Below are 15,848 nucleotides of genomic sequence, written 5' to 3' on the forward strand. Positions count from 1 at the left end.
GACCCGAGGCCCTGGTACAGTCTAAACAGTGAAAGATCCTCCAATACTAACACAAAATATAATACTTCTTGCAGCCCTTTACAAGTGAGGGCTCCAAATCACTCTCATGACATTTTTACATCCTAGGTAGTATGAAGAAATCTTTACTACATATAGAACTAAATAGTCTTTAATTTGTATTGTATTTGAAAGACATTTCACACAAATAAATGCTTTGTCAGATCATATGTCATCATAAGTACACTTTATTATAGCATCTTGGCATCACTTTGAAATAAATACATTGTGAGATGGCAAACACCTCAAGAAGGTTTTTTTTTTTTTTTTTTTTTTTTTTTTGAGATGGAGTCTCACCCTGTTGCCTAGGCTGGAGTGCAGTGGCACAATCTCAGCTCACTGCAACCTCCGCCTCCCATGTTTAAGTGATTCTCCTGCCTCAGCCTCCCGAGTAGCGGGATTACAGGCACCCGCCACCATGCCTGACTGATTTTTGTATTTTTAGTACAGACGGGGTTTCATCATGTTGGTCTGGCTGGTCTCGAACTCCTGACCTCGTGATCCGCCTGTCTCAACCTCCCAAAGTTCTGGGATTACAGGTGTGAGCCACTGAGCCCAGCCACCTCAAGAAGGTTTTAATGCAACATTTACATACCTTGGTGCTGGGCATATAATAGCACCACTAGTTACATAAGTGGAAATCCACAGTTTCAAAGAAGCCTCCTCATGATACTACACTTGATCTTAGCCAAAAGGCTGAGAAGCAATATCCTCCACATGATAGAATCCACTTATCCCATACTTGTACACAAAAGCACACTTTCCCTCCCCCATCAAGAGACAACCAAATGTCACACTGTGGGGTCCTTGCTCCAGTGTCTCTAGTTGGTGTCCACTCATCCTTTATATGAAAAGCCTCCTGGAATGGGACCTGTGGACAACAGTAGATTTGTTAAAGAAAAACACACCTGTGTAATAAAATCATTAAAATCAACGTCGTAGAAGATTAGAAACTCAGAAAAAATAAAAGAAAAAGATTACAAGACAGTATTGTACTAAGTATCCAATTTTTGAAAAAAAAAACAAAACTATACATGGGTAAACAGTATGAGAATATCCAGGAAAATGACACCAGCAAGTTAACTCTGGATGATTGGGATTAGAGGTGATTCTAAAATTTCTTTATTTGCTGATCTGAATTTTCTGGTTTTACTAAAATGAAGATGTATTTCTTTTATAGTAGAACCTCTCTCTTCTGCCCTAAGAAGTAAGGTAAGAGAGAGAACTAAAGCTACTTTAGACAATACATTTGAGTGATCAATAGCTAAAGACATCAGGGATGGAATTTTAAATGGAGGTAGTGTATTACGAGTTGCCATTTCAGAGCCTAGGTACCTGGAAAAGCACAAGCGTGGGTAAAGGCTTTAGATGCTTGGTAGGTTACATTGCATGAGTTCTCTGAAAGCCCAAGAAAAAATGAAAAGGCGTAGTTTTCCCTAGTTACCTTATATGTCAAATGCTAGTATATTAAGTAAAGCCATACAAATAAAGGCTTGATAAGAAAGCATTGCATTTATAAAGAGTGGGGAAAACAAGAACCATGAGTCTGTGGGAGAATAAAATCAGGCCCGGTCCAGAGTGGTGCACGGGAATGAGCCACAGGAGTACCTCAGTGGTATGGATCCGCGTGGCACTGAGCATTGGACAGATGGGTCCCTGCCCATTCCCCAGGAAGAAAATCAAGTGTCTCAGGTGATGTGCACATTAGGGGGAATGAATGTGCAGAGGTAGTTTACACTGAATGACATGTTTTGATTTTGGTTATTTTGTTTCTTGACCTTTAAAAGTACTCAGTGTCATAATTAATATGCAGTCAATGGTTACCTAGAGAGGTTCATTTGGAAAAAACACAAACCGCTTAAAATGGATTCAAATGAATCCAAACTAGGGAAAGCTCTTTGGCTACTTCCAAATTTCAAGTTTGTTTTCAGGTCAGAGGAAAAGAAAAGAGTAAAAGCTTTCTGCACTCTCAGTTTCTTTTTTTTCTGTTTTTTGTTTTGTTTTGTTTTTTAAGAGACAGAATCTCGCTCTGTCACCCAGGCTGGAGTGCAGTGGCATGATCTCAGATCACTGCAACCTCCGCCTCCCGGGTTCTAGCAATCCTCCTGCCTCAGCCTCCCCAGTAGATGGGATTACAGGCACACACCAACATGTCCAGCTAATTTTCTGTATTTTTAGTAGAGACGGGGTTTCACCGGGTTACCTAGGCTGGTCTCGAACTCCTGAGCTCAGGCAATCCACCTGCCTCAGCCTCCCAAAGTGCTAGGATTACAGGCGTGAGCCACCACGCCTGGCCCACTCTTAGTTTGTTTAGTTTTATATTCTTGTCTCACTATCTCTGTGTCTTCCTCTGTCTTTCTCTAAAACATTCGGGCCCTCCTCACTCATAAGGTTTTGAATTCTTGAAGGATACTAAATCAATATTTAAATGAACACTGATCAAACATTATTCTGTACCACAAATTTAAATTGAATGTTGCTTTACAAGTGCTATAAATCTTGTAGTTCGCTAAAAAGGGAGTCAAGTGGGACTTTTTGGTTACATCTCACCTCTATCAGTATTTGTGGACCACTAAAAGACGTGGGGAGCAAGACCAGAGGGAAAGGGCAGAAGCTGAGAAAGGGGCACTGAATGTATTGGAGAAATAGCATGGTACTGAGTTAGGAACCAGATTCTGGCCCCAGCACTGCATGACAAGTTAACTACATTTACTACGTATATGCATTACAAGTTAACCATATGTAATCCCCTCAGCAACCCTATGACAGGGCTATTATTAGTATCATTGGCATCCTCCTTTTATAGAACAGGAGACAGGCCCAGAGCATAAAACCCTTAGAATAATGCCTGGAATATCATTACTGCTATTTAAGTGTTGGTTTAAAGACTCAAGTCAAGACTATACCTTGTGTATTTCCAAAGAACTAAGTTTCAGCCAGTACTGCTTCTAAACCAAGGAGCCAAGTTTTTCAGTCTCTGAGAAATCAGAGTTATCATGAATTAATTTCAAACTAACAAATTGAGATACTCAGCTGCTTCTTCACATTTCATGCTTTTAATAATCACACCCTCGTTTAAAAATTTCCCAGTTTGGAGACTAGTACCACAGATGAGAAAAAGCTGCCACTGATTACCTGACTTATACCTTGGCTTAATTTAATCCAGCCCATATGCAGAAAACCACTGTTTCTCCAATGAATTGCTCTTGAAAAATATGAAAATGTTAATACTCCTTTCAAAGTATTTTGTGACGATATTTTAGAACAGAGAGTTGGTAAACTTTTTCTATAAAGAGCCAGATAGTAGATATTTTAGGCTTTGCTGGCTACATGTGTCTTTTTTTCAACTATAAAACCAACTCTTTAATAATGTAAAAGACATTTTCATCTCAAGTGGCCAGACCTAATTTTTTAATGTGAGCTAAGAATAGGTTTTTAAAAAATTGTTAAAGGTATATTTAAAAAATAAACAAAACAAAGGAGAATAAGTGACAGATACTGTATGAGGCCTGCAAAGCCAAAAATATTATCTGAAATATTTACTACAAGAAATATGTACTACAGAAAAATTTTGCTGACCCCTATTCTGGAGAATCATAAGTTAAGGGTATTATTATAAATAATTTAACCTCTGTTCCCATTTTTTGTAGTCCACAAAGCTAGCTTGTTTCTTCAAACAACACAATCATCTCCAAGGATGCAGAAAAAGCATTTGATACTGACAAAATTCAATATGCATCCCTGACTAAAACTCTCCAGCAAACTAGTAAGAGAACTACCTTAACCTGATAAAAGACATCTATAAAAAACCTATAGCTAATATTATTTTTAATTATTAAAAACTGAATGATTTCCCCCTAAGTTCAGGAAGAAGTAAAATATGTTTGCTTTCACCATTTCAATTCACCACTGTACTGAAGATTCTAACCAGTGCAATAAGGCAAGAAAAAGAAAAGCCATCTACATTATATCAAAAAGACACCCACAGTCATATGTTTATCATAGCACAATTCACAATAGCAAAGTCATGGAAGTGTCCTAAGTGTCCATCAATGGACAACTGGATAAAAAAAATGTGGTGGCCGGGCACAGTGGCTCACACCTGTAATCCCAGCACTTTGAGAGGCTGAGTCGGGTGAATCACAAGGTCAGGAGTTCAAGACCTGCCTGGCCAACATGGTGAAACCCCACCTCTACTAAAAATACAAAAAATTAGCTGGGCATGGTGGCAGATGCCTGTAATCGGAGCTACTTGGGAGGCTGAGGCAGGAGAATCACTTGAACTGGGGAGGCAGAGGTTGCAGTGAGCCTAGATCGTGCCAATGCACTTCAACCCGGGTGACAGTGTGACACTCCATCTAAAAAAAAAAAAGAAAGAAAATAGAAAAGAAAGAAAGAAAATGTGATATATTTATATGTATCCCTTGGAATGCTACTCAGCCATAAAAAAATAATGAAATAATGGCTTTTGCAGCAACGTGGATAGAACTGGAGGCCATTATCCTAAGTGAAATAACTTGAAAACACAAAGTTTCTAAATTATATATTCTCACTTACAAATGGGAGCTAAATGATGAATACACACAGACATACAGAATGGAATAATAGACATTGGAGACTCCAAAAGGTGGGAGGGAGGTAGGGAGATGAAAAATTACCTACTGAGTATAGTGTATACTATTCAGGTGATGGGTACTCTCCAAGCCCAGACTTCGCCACTACCTAATATATCTATGTGACAAAACCATACTTGTACCCTCTAAATCTTTAAAAATAAAATTATAAAAGAAAAGTCATCTAGATTGGAAAGCAGATAAAACTATCTTTACTCACAAACAACAGGATTAGCTATGTAGAAAATGTCATAGAATCTTCAGAAAAGCTGCTAACATTAAGAAATTTAGCAAATTTGCACAATGCAAGCCAGTATACAAAAATCAACTGAATTGGCAAATATTAACAATTACCCAGAAAATGAAATTTTAAAAACAATACCACTACAATAGCATTAAAAAATATAAAATACTTAGTAGCCTAAGACAAAGATGTTTTGTACCTGACAAAAGATATGCAAGATCTGTAACTGAAAACTACATTGTTGAGAGAAATAAAAGAAAACCAAACTAAATGGAGAGCTATTCCATGGCTCATGGTTCAAAAGACTCAGTATTGTTAAGATAGCAACTTGCCTAAAATTGAGCTACAAATTCAGTGCAATCCTAATCAAAATCCCAGCAAGCACTTTTAGAGAAATTGACAAGCTTACTCTAAAATTCATAGGAAAATACAGAGGATGTAGAATAGTCAAAATTACCTTAAAAAGAAGTCGGAAGATAAATAAAAGCCACCTGATTTTATGACTTATTTTTTCTTGCCTTTTTCTTGTCTTTCTACAGTAAAGACAGCATGATGTTGGCATAAAGATCAACAATTAAATCAATGGAACACAACAGACAATCCAGGAAAAAAAACACACGTGTATGGACAAATGATCTTTGACATGGTTGCAAAAGCAATTCAGTGGAGAAACAATGGTCTTCTCAACAAATAATGTTGGGACAATCGGATATCCATGTACAAAAAATGAACTTTGAGCCATACCTGAAGTGCCCTATACAAATCTTGATACCATACACAAAAATGAACTCAAAATGGATCATGAAACCAATATAAAATCTAAAACTATAAAACTTCTAGGAGAGGTCGGGCGTGGTGGCTCACACCTGTAAGCCCAGCACTTTGGGAGGCCGAGGCAGGTGGATCACCTGAGGTCAGGAGCTCCAGACCAGCCTGGCCAACATGGTTAAAACCCTGTCTCTACTAAAAATACAAAAAAAATAGCTGGGTGTGGTGGCACATGCCTGTAATCCCAGCTACTCAGGAGGCTGAGGCAAGAGAATCGCTTGAACCTGGGAGGTGGAGGTTGCAGTGAGCTGAGATTGCGCCATTGCACTCCAGCCTGGGCAACAAGAGTGAAACTCTGTCTCAAAAAAAAAAAACACCAAAACTTCTAGAAGAAAACAGAAGAAAGCCTTTGTGATCTTCACTTAGGCAAAGATTTTTTAAAATACTGCACCAAAAATGCAATCCATAAAAGAACAAATTGATAGACTGGACTTTATAAAAATTAAAAATATCTGCTCCTTAAAGTACACTGTTAATTAAAGACAAGTCACATGTTGGGAGAAAATATTTGCATATGATATACTTGATAAAAGGCTTGTATCTAGGATATTTTAAAAAGAACTCAAACCTCAATTTTACAAAGGGGCATGGCAACAGATTTGATCATACATTCCACCCAAGAAAATATGTGAATGGCAAATAAGCACAAGAAAAGATGCTCCACATCACTATTCACTTATGAAATTGAAAATTTAAACCACAATGACACAAATACTCAACTCTGATGTAAAAAATAGTTTATAATAATGTATCAATAGTGGTTTAAAATTTTTTATGCTGGAAGTTATTGTTGTGGGGTGGGATTCCAATATACCCTAAAGTACAGATAAGCGGTTCTCTTATCCCTCCAAACAGCTTCACCCTAGGACTTACTTGTGCCTTCAGGCATTTGGAGAGCAGCATTTTCCAAACACAGCCAAGCCAGCTGATGTGGGAAGTGGGAAGACCCAAAGCATTTTCTCCTATGAGAATCAGTTCTTAGTGCAGGAAAGATGGTGTATTCACTCACTGAAGGACAACTTGTGTTCTGGCAAGTTAGTCCCAGGGTGAAAAGTAGAGGTTGAGTCTCTGTTCCCCCAGAGTCCTGGATGCTAAAAAGTGTCCCAGTGTGTCCGGAATTTGTGAGTTCTTGGTCTCACTGACTTCAAGAATGAAGCTGCGGACCCTCGCAGTGAGTGTTACAGCTCTTAAGGTGGCACGTCTGAAGTTTGTTCCTTCTGATGTCCGGATGTGTTCGGAGTTTCTTCTTTCTGGTGGGTTCGTAGTCTCGCTGGCTCAGGAGTGAAGCTGCAGACCTTCGCGGTGAGTGTTATAGCTCTTAAGGCAGCGCGTCTGGAGTTGTTCGTTCCTCCTGGTGGGCTCGTGGTCTCGCTGGGTTCAGGAGTAAAGCTGCAGATCTTCGCGGTGCGTGTTACAGCTCATAAAAGTAGCGTGTACCCAAAGAGTGAGCAGTAGCAAGATTTATTACAAAGAGCAAAAGAACAAAGCTTCCACAGTGTGGAAGGAGACAGGGGCGGGTTGCCACTGCTGGCTCGGGCAGCCTGCTTTTATTCTCTTATCTGGCCCCACCCACATCTTGCTGATTGGTAGAGCCGAGTGGTCTGTTTTGACAGGGTGCTGATTGATGCGTTTACAATCCCTGAGCTAGATACAAAGGTTCTCCATGTCCCCATCATAGTTAGATACAGAGTTTGGACAGGCAGGTTCTCCAAGGCCCCACCAGAGCAGCTAGATACAGAGTATCGATTGGTGCACTCACAAACCTTGAGCTAAACACAGGGTGCTGATTGGTGTGTTTACAAACCTTGAGCTAGATACAGAGTGCCAATTGGTGTATTTACCATCCCTGAGCTAGACATAAAGGTTCTCCATGGCCCCACCAGAGCAGCTAGCTACAGAGTGTAGACTGGTGCACTCACAAACACTGAGCTAGACACAGGGTGCTGATTGGTGTGTTTACAAACCTTGAGCTAGATACAGAATGCTGATTGGTGTGTTTACAAACCTTGAGCTGGATACAGAGTGCCGATTGGTGTGTTTACAATCCCTGAGCTAGACATAAAGGTTCTCCAAAGCCCCACCAGAGCAGCTGGATACAGAGTGTCGAATGGTGCACTCACAGACCTTGAGCTAAATACAGAGTGCCGATTGGTGTGTTTACAAACCTTGAGCTAGATACAGAGTGCCGATTGGTGTGTTTACAATCCCTGAGCTAGACATAAAGGTTCTCCAAGGCCCCACCAGAGCAGCTAGATACAGAGTGTCGATTGGTGCACTCACAGACCTTGAGCTAAATACAGAGTGCCGATTGGTGTGTTTACAATCCCTGAGCTACATATAAAGATTCTCCACGTCCTCACCAGACTCAGGAGCCCAGGTGGCTTCACCTAGTGGATCCCGCACGGGGGCTGCAGGTGGAGCTGCCTGCCAGTCCCGTGCGGTGTGCTCGCACTCCTCAGCCCTTGGGTGGTCGATGGGACTGGGCACCGTGGAGCAGGGGGCGGCGCTCATTGGGGAGGCTCGGGCTGCACAGGAACCCAGGGAGGCGGGGGAAGGCTCAGGCATGGTGGGCTGCAGTCCCGAGGCCTGCCCCGTGGGAAGGCAGCTAAGACCCAGTGAGAAATCGAGTGCAGCGCCGGTGGGCTGGCACTGCTGGGGGACCCAGTATACCCTCCACAGCCGCTGGCCTGGGTGCTAAGTCCCTCATTGCCTGGGGCCGGCAGGGTCGGCCGGCTGCTCCAAGTGCGGGGCCCGCCAAGCTCACACCCAACCGGAACTCCAGCTGGCCGGCAAGCGCCGCACGCAACCCCGGTTCCTGCTCGCCCCTCTCCCTCCACACCTCCCTGCAAGCTGAGGGAGTGGGCTCTGGCCTTGGCCAGCCCAGAAAGGGGCTCCCACAGTGCAGCGGTGGGCTGCAGGGCTCCTCAAGTGCCGCCCAAGTGGTAGCCCAGAGAGAGGAGGCGCCGAGAGTGAGCCAGGGCTGTGAGGACTGCCAGCATGCTGTCAACTCTCACCAGTAGCCCTCATCCTGCCCTGATTATGCTGGCTCTTTGCCACAGCAGGCTTGTGTTTCCCATTTATGGAGGAAGAGGCTTCTTGGATCCTCTGGGCCTCTTCCTCATTTGGGCACTCAGTCTTTTTCCTTCTTTGCAAAGCCTGGTTCATTTCTGCCACAAAAGGGCTCCATCCAAGTCTAGCATTGATCTCACTTTTCTAGAGAATCCAAACTAGGAGTTTTGGAAATCTTCAAGGTCACATTCCTCCTTTTAAAAATGTCTTATAAATGAGGTAACAGATCCCATGAGATAACGTGACTTTCTTAGGGCCATGCAGTTAATAATTTGCTTTATGCTCACCTTAACGCTAATGGCAATTAGATAAACTAATGGCTACCAAGGAACATATGTCCAAGATTTTCAGTCCCAATCTCAAATGTTCTGTACAGCTATCAGGCCACATTAAGAATTTTACTACACAAAGAAGCACAGCAATTACTATTCAGACATATTAAGAGAAACCTTTTGGAAGCAATCAATCCATTCCCATCATTGAATCCAACTTTTCAACTCTAAAGTACTGGCTTTCAACTTTTTAGCATCATCAACCCCATTTAGGAGGCTAGTGAAAGCTATGGACCCTTTCCACGCACAAATATTTACACAAAAACAAAATTTCACTGCAGTGATTTAACATGCAATATATGACAGTGAAAACACTTGGTCTGATGGTAGAAATGTCAGCATATCTGCTATGTGGCCAGGGCATTTTTTTACTTTTAGTTTAGATTCAGGGTGTACATGTGTAGATGAGTTACATGGATATATTGCATGATGCTGAGGGTTGGGCTTCTATTGACCTTATCATCCAATTAGTGAGCATAGTACCTAATATGTAGGGTTGTTTTTGTTTTTGTTTTGAGATGGAGTCTCGCTCTGTTGCCCAGGCTGGAGGGCAGTGGTGCCATCTCAGCTCACTGCAACCTCCGCCTCCCAGGTTCAAGTGATTCTCCTGCCTCAGCCTCCCGAGTAGCTGGGATTACAGACGCCAACCACCACACCTGGCTAATTTTTGTATTTTTAGTAGAGACGGGGTTTCACCATGTTGGCCAGGCTTGTCTCAAACTCCTGACCTCAGGTGATCCACCCGCCTCGGCCTCCCAAAGTGCTGGGATTACAGGCGTGAGCCACTGTGCCCAGCCCAGTTTTTAAAACTCTTCCCCTCTCCTTCTCTTCCCTCTTTTGAAGTCCCCAGTGTCTACTGTTCCCATCTTTCTGTCCATGTGTACTCAATGTTTAGCTCCCACTTTTGAAAAATGCAGTATTTGATTTTCTTTTTCTGTGATAATTCACTTAGGATAATGGCTTCCAGCTGCATCCATGTTGCTGCAAAGGACATCATTTCATTCTTTTTATGGCTGCATGGTATTCCATGGTGCATAGGTACCACATTTCCTTTATCCAGTCCACTGTCGATGGGCATTTAGGTTGATTCCATGTCTTTCCTATTGTGAATATTGCTGCAATAAACCAATGGGTACAGGTGTCTTTTGTGGAATGATTTCTTTTCCTTTAGGTATATATCCAGTAATGGGATTGCTGGGCTGAATGGTAGTTCTATTTTTAGTTCTTTAAGAAATTTCCAAACTGCTTTCCACAGGAACTGAACCAACTTACATTCCCACCAATAGTGTATAAGCTTCCCCTGTTCACCAAAAGACCAGGGAGAAAAGTAGGTTGGAGATCATTCACTCTTCCCTCCCCTGACAGTGCAGGTGGATGCAATTAACCAATTAGCTGGGTCTGGCAGGAGGATGAAGACGTACCCAAATGGTGGATGGTAAATACGCATATATTTCAGTCAGGAAGGAAACCTCACCAACACTTGTGATTTTTTGACTTTATTATAGCCATTCTGACTGGTGTAAGGTGATATCTCACTGTGGTTTTTATTTGCATTTTTCTGATGGTTAGCAATGAGCATTTCTTTATATGTTGGCTGGCCATTTGTATATCTTCTTTTGAGAAATGTCTGTTCATGTTCTTTGCCCACTTTTAAATGGGGTTATTTGGTTTTGTTTGTTTGTTTTTTGAGATGGAGTCCTGCTGTGTCGCCAAGGCTGGAGTGCAGTGGCACAATCTCGAAGTAGCTGGGACTACAGCACATGCCATCATGTCTGGCTAATTTTTTTTATTGTTTGTATTTTTAGTAGAGACAGGGTTTTGCCATGTTGGTCAGGCATGTTTCAAACTCCTGACCTCAAGTGATACCCCTGCCTCGGCCTCCCAAATTGCTGGAATTACAGGTGTGAGCCACCACACCCAGCCTGGTTATTTGTTTTTTCTTGTTCAGTTATTTATAGATTCTGGCTATGAGTCGTTCGTTGGATGCATAGATTGCAAATATTTTCTCCCATTCTGTAGGTTGTCTTTTTACTCTGTTGATAGTTTCTTTTGCTGTGCAGAAGCTCTTTAGTTTAATTAGGTCTCACTTGTCGATTTTTGTTGTGTTGGTTTTGTTGTGTTTGCTTCTGAGGTCTTAGTCAGAAATTCTTTGCCTAGCCCAATGTCTGGAAGAGTTTTCTTCTAGGATTTTTATAGTTTGAGGTCTTAACATTTAAGGCTTTCATCCATCTTTAGTTTTATTCTTCTGCATATGGTTAGCCAGCTATCCCAACACCATTTAGTAAATAGACTGTCCCTTCCCAATTGTTTCTTTTTGTCAGTTTTGTAAAAGACTAGTTGGTTGTAGGTGTGCAGCTTTATTTCTGGGTTTTCTACTTCGTTCTGATTGTCTGTTTTGCACCACTAACCACTAACCATGCTGTTTTGGTTACTGTAGCCTTGTAGTATGGTTTGAAGTCAAGTAATGTGATGCTTCCAGCTTTGTTCTTTTTGCTTAGGATTGGTTCAGCTATTCAGGCTCTTTTTTGGTTCTATATGAATTTTAGAATCTTTTTTCTAATTCTGTGGAAAAATGATATTGGTAATTTGATAGGAATTGCATTGAATCTGTAGAATGTTTTAAGCAAAGTGGGCATTTTAATGAGATTGATTCTCCCAACCCACGAGCATGGAATGAATGCTTTTTCCATTGGTTTGTGTCGTGTATGATTTCTTTCATCAGTGTTTTGTAGTTAGTTCTCCTTGTAGAAATCTTTTACCTTCTTGGTTAGACATACTCCTAGGTATTTGTGTGTGTGTCTACGGTAAATGGAATTGCATTCTTGATTTGGTTCTCAGCTTGAACATTATGGGTGTATAGAAATGCTACCAATTTTTATACATTGATTTTGTATTCTGAGACTTTCGTGAAGTCATTTATCAGGACTAGGAGTCTTTTGGTGAAACCTTTAGAGTTTTCTAGACATAGAGCCACACTGTCAGTGAAGAGAAGTAATTTGACTTTTTTTTTAAATAAAGACTTGCTTTATAACCAAGGCTGTGGTCGATCTGTGGTCTATATTCTGTGGTCGTTGAGTGGAGTATTCTGTAGTTGTCTGTTAGGTCCAGTTGGTCAAGTGTCCAATTTAAGCCCAGAATTTGTTAGTTTTCCACCTTGATGATCTATCTAATGCTGTCAGTGGGGTGGGGTGTTGAAATCTTTCACTATTATTGTGTGGCTATTTTCTTAGGTTTAGGAGTAATTGTTTCATAAATCTGGGTGCTCTAATGTTAGGTGTGTGCACGTATTTAAGATAGTTAAATATTCTTGTTGAGTTGAACGTTTTATCATTATGTAATGCGCTTGTCCTTTTTAACTCCCTATTTGGGGGTCTTCTACTTTCCTTGAGGTGTTTCAAGAATCATGAGAAATTTCCTCTCAGGTCTAAAACACTGCCCTCTTTTTGTATTGCACTACCTGGTCCCCTTGGCTTTTAGGGTTACCAGAGATTACTTGGTACTGTGAGAGGACTAGACCTTGGTGTGTGTGATCGCTAGAAGTTATGAGCAACTGTTTATAGTGTTAGAGGTGGCTAACAGCAGTGTTGTTTACAGGAAATAGTTATTATTACAGGGGACTACTTGGTCCTTTGTGTTTGGATAAGAAAAGCATGGTTTAGTCCTAAAAACTGCTTTCTTTTGATTTTTGTAAAATGGGATCTCATTATGTTGCTCAGGCCAGTCTCAAACTCTTGGCCTCAAGCAATCCTCCCACCTCGGCCTTTCAAAGTCCTGAGATGACAGGTGTGAGTCACTGCACCCATTGGCCCTGTTTCTTAAAGGGCTCTACCCTAAAGCCAGTAATCTGGCTCTAGAATTAAGAGACAAGCTAAGTTTAAAAAAAAAAAAAAAAAAAAACCTATCAAACTAAACTAGTCTTGTGAAACTCTTTGTAAAAAGAAATTTATATCTTTAAAGGAAACTCCCATTTGTAAGGGCATCTCTGTTTCTGCACCTAAACCACCAGGCACTTTAACTATGGGGAAGACAATGGCCTAAAATTTATATACTAACTCTTACCTTTGTTTACATCTAAGTTTGTGCCTTTGAGACACACCTTTTCTACCGGTTTCACCTAAGTCATGTCTTTGGAGATGCAAATTTACAGTGGCATAGCTAACAGTTGTTTATGGTATGTAACAGGTATCCAAGGGATTAATAGTTTTTAAAGTAGGGGAGAAGCTTTGAAAACTGCAAATGAAGAATCTTATTAAGAGGTGACAACGTGCTAGCAGCCCTCGCTGGCTCTTGGCACGTCGTCTGCCTCGGCATCCACTCTGGCTGTGCTGGAGGAACCCTTCAGCCCGCTAATACTCTGTATGGGTCCCTCTCTGGGGCTGGCCGAGGCCGGAGCCGGCTCCCTCTGCTCCGGGAAGGTGTGGAGGGAGAGGCGCCAGCAGGAGCCAGGGCTGCGCGCGGTGCTCGCAGGCGGGGGCAGGTTCCTGGTGGGCGTGGGCTGGGCCGGCCGCACACTTGGCGTGCTGGCCGGCACCTGCTGGGCTTGACTGGGGATGAGCTCACTCTGCACTGCAGGAGAGCCCAGGCTAGGTGCCAAGCAAAGTCCGGCAGCAAATGCCATTAAGAGGTGAAGCTGGCTGGGCTTCTGGGTCCCTGCGACTTGGAGAACTTTTCTGTCTAGCTAAAGGATTGTAAATGCACCAATCAGTGCTCTCTGTCTAGCTAAAGATTTGTAAATGCACCAATCAGCGCTCTGTGTCTAGCTAAAGGTTTGTAAATGCACCAATCAGCACTCTGTCAAAACAGACCAACCAGCACTCTGCAAAACGGACCAGTCAGCTCCGTATAAAATGGACCAATCAGCAGGATGTGGGTGGGGCCAGATAAGGGAATAAAAGCAGGCCACCCCAGCCAGCAGTGGCAACTGGCTCCAGTGTTCTTCCACTTTGTGGAAGCTTTGTTCCCTCACTCTTAGTAATAAATCTTGCTGCTGCTCATTCGTTCGGTCTGCACTGCCTTTAAGAGCTGTAACACTCACTATGAAGATCTGCAACTTCACTTTTCAGGCCAGTGAGACCATGAACCCACCAGAAGGAACAAACAGCTCCGGATGTGCCACCTTTAAGAGCTGTAACACTCACTGCAAAGGTCTGCAGCTTCACTCCTGAAGTCAGCGAGACCACGAACCCACCAGAAAAAACTCTGGACATATCTGAACCTCTGAAGGAACAAACTCTGGACACGCCATCTTTAAGAACTGTAAACACTCACTGTGAGTGTCCGCGGCTTCGTTATTGAAGTCAGCAAGACCGAGAACCAACCAATTCTCGACCCATTATAAATCTATAAGATCTTCTGTCTTGTGTGTTTGTATGTCTATATATATATATTTTTTGTTTGAGACAATGTTTTGCTCTTGTTGCCCAGGCTGGAGTGCTATGTTGCAATCTCAGCTCACCATATCCTCCGATTCTCCTGGCTTAGGCGCTTGAGTAGCTGGGATTACAGGAATATGCCTCCATGCCTGGCTAATTTTGTACATTTTTAGTAGAGATGGGGTTTCTCCACGTTGGTCAGGCTGGCCTTGAACTCCTGCTCTCAGGTGATTTCCCTGCCTCAGGCTCCCAAAGTGCTGAGGTTACAGGCATGAGCCACCACGCCTGGCCATGTCTATATGCTTCTATGTGTCATGTAGATATATTTCACTGCCAAGTTATAGGAAAGCTCTAATCAATTGGCTTAAAGAAAAGTGCTTAAATGAAATATTTTCTCAGGAAAATAGAAGCTAGCTCAAATGCCATTTAGTTCATGTGACTTCAATAATCTTTGTTAAATAAAACTAGTCTCTAAATTCTCTTCAGTAATTAAAATTTTAAAGTCATGTTATTGATAGCAATAGGAGACAGACAAATTCCTAGGCAGACAGGGACGGGTTGCTGGCAGGGCTCGACCTTCAACCTGAGGACTGAGCTGCTAGTTCTGGATAAGAGTCCATGACTGGAGTGAAAACTTCTATCCCCATCTTACCCACTTTCTCTCAATTGGTTCCTTCCGGATGATGCCTTTTAACCAATCAAATGGTGCTCTCTCCAAGCCCACCTGTGGACCAATCAGCATGCATTCCCCCATTCTAAGCCCATAAAAACCACAGACTCAGCCTCATAAACAGCTACCTGCTTTCCTGGTCCCCTCTCACAGCTGAGACCTTTCCTTCTGTAGCTCAATAAAATTCTTCTCTGCCTTACTTGCTCTCCAGTGTCTGCACACCTTCTTATTCTTGGAACCCGGAACTTGCTAAGCTGTAGGGAGCAGGAGTAAAAAAGAGCTATAACCCTCCCTCCTGCTTGCAAAACAACAGGTGAGAAGAAGCCATAGGATGCCACTCCCTCCTGCTCACTGAATTACAGGAGCAAAAGAGCTGTGACACACCTGGCTGGCTCACTGAGCTGCAGATGGTGCAAGTAAAAGAGCTGTAACACTCCCTCCTGTTCACCAAACTATGGAAGCGAAAAAGCCACTGGGTGCCACTCCCTCCCACTTGCTGAACTACTGAAGAGAGGAAGTCACAACATTATGTTAAGTTACTGAGACCACCTCAGTCATGGAGACACCAACCCAGCGGTGCTAAGGAATTGAAGACAAAGACACAGAAATAGAGTGCAAAGTGGGATCAGGGGGCTGACGACCTTCAGAACTGAGAGCCACGAA

The 15,848-nt window shown here is 42.4% G+C and overlaps 1 pseudogene; it reads right to left on the minus strand.

Moving 5' to 3' along the window:
* Nucleotides 1-639: 639 nt before the first annotated feature.
* LOC129014864 (U2 spliceosomal RNA) lies at nucleotides 640-765 on the minus strand (annotated as a pseudogene).
* Between the last annotated feature and the right edge of the window lie 15,083 nt (nucleotides 766-15,848).

Source organism: Pongo pygmaeus, chromosome 16 (assembly GCF_028885625.2).
Source record: "Pongo pygmaeus isolate AG05252 chromosome 16, NHGRI_mPonPyg2-v2.0_pri, whole genome shotgun sequence".
Taxonomy (NCBI): Eukaryota; Metazoa; Chordata; class Mammalia; order Primates; family Hominidae; genus Pongo; species Pongo pygmaeus.